The sequence below is a fragment of the Sciurus carolinensis genome, chromosome 2, assembly GCF_902686445.1.
Source record: "Sciurus carolinensis chromosome 2, mSciCar1.2, whole genome shotgun sequence".
Lineage (NCBI taxonomy): Eukaryota > Metazoa > Chordata > Mammalia > Rodentia > Sciuridae > Sciurus > Sciurus carolinensis.
In genome coordinates this window covers 151,860,023-151,861,833 of record NC_062214.1, presented here as the reverse complement: position 1 = coordinate 151,861,833, position 1,811 = coordinate 151,860,023, and positions in this window count along the sequence as shown.

Below are 1,811 nucleotides of genomic sequence, written 5' to 3'. Positions count from 1 at the left end.
AATTGCCCAGTTTTCCTAGCCTTGCAAAGGAACCAAGCCTGACACTAATCCCATCTCTGGATCCAGCTGCCAGTTTGCAGGGACACCCAGAAGACAGATGAATATGTTGAATTAGGAAATGCACTAGGAGTGTGTGATCAGTAAAATCCAGTCTATGAGAAACTCTACAGGTCCAAAAACCCAGATAAAATATAAGGAAAAGAAAGGAGTTATTCCATTAAAACTTGAAAGACACCTTTTTTGCAAATGGGCAAGACTAACTAGAACATTGAGGAATGCATAATTTAGTGACTAAACTCTTTGCAAAGCAAAAATTACTATAAAAACAATTAGAAGAAGAAAAAAATCCATCACTGTGATAGGGGCATGGAAGGGCTTCTGAAGTGAAAGGCAAAGTTTTATTTTTTCACTTGGGTGGTAGTTACAAAGGTGCTCACTTTTTAAAAATTCATTGTCATACATTTGTCTTATATGGTTTTCTAGTTCAATTTTTTAAAAAAAATTTAAAGAAGGAAAAATACTTTGGATATGCAAGTACCAAATATAATGTGTGGACCTCGTTTGAATCTTGACTTGAACAAACCAATCATTAAGATAATCAGGAAAATTAAAACACTGAATAGAATTTGATGATATTGAAAAATTACTGTATATCTTTAGACATAATGATGGTATTATTTGTTTTAGAAAAAGAGACCATATATCTTAGAACACACTGAAATATTTTTAGATAGTGTTTTGGATTTACCTGAATATATTTTACTGGGGGTAGATCAAGTAAGTAGGTATATAATTGAAACAAACTGGCTTGACGCTGATAATTGGTAATCTGGTTCTAGGATACATGGTGGTTCATTATACTATTCCCATACTTCAGTGTATGCTTGAGAATTTCCAACAGAAAACATTTATTTTATCAATATGATTTGGATGAATCACAAGCAAAAGAAAGAGGGACCCATACATTTTGTATAAGGGTTGCTCAAGTGGCTTCTTCCTTCTTTAATTAGCTGTTGGAGAAATTCTTCCAACACAATAATTTAAGTAAACAGAAAGTTCAAGGTCAGGTTCATCTGTCAGATATAACATCTTGAAACACCAGCTGTCTTAGTGCTTCTTTCAGATCAGACCAGCAAAATAAAACATATTCTCATTTCTCTTTGGAGTGCCAGGGGCCAAGAAGCACCGCTAAGACTGGCTGTAGTGAGTCCAGCACCTGAAGTTGAGATTGGTGCACCTTGTGGAATAGAATCTTCCATTTCACTCTTCAGAATTTAAGGTCCAGACCTAAAATCTGTCTCTTAAAGGTTTCCTACACTTATTGAACAGCTGCTCAATCTCAAGTTAGCACCCAAAGTAAAACATAATAATATGTTTTATTTTCCAGGCCTCACTGCCTCGATTTCATGCTGGCATCAGCACCATATGTCTACTGGGATGGCAAATTGAGAAGAAAATGTTTCTATGACCAATGTGCTGATTTTAAAAATAACATATCTAATGAGCCAGCTGTGATAAGAAAAAAGCGTTCATAACCATTTCTGCATTTACTTCACACTAAATATTTCTTAAATCGTACTCTATCTTTTCAAAACCATAATACAGATTTCATACAGATGGCCTGCTTGATGGGGTCTATTTTAAACAGGCCATCTGGAAGATCATTGCTTTTCTGAAAAGTGGGAAAAATAATTTATCTCAGGTCAAGGAGACATAACTTTAAAAACAATGATTTTATAAAATGGTTTATGTTTTACAAGTCAATAATGTAAATTCTTGAAGGTGATTGTCCCCCTAGATCTTGAAAATAA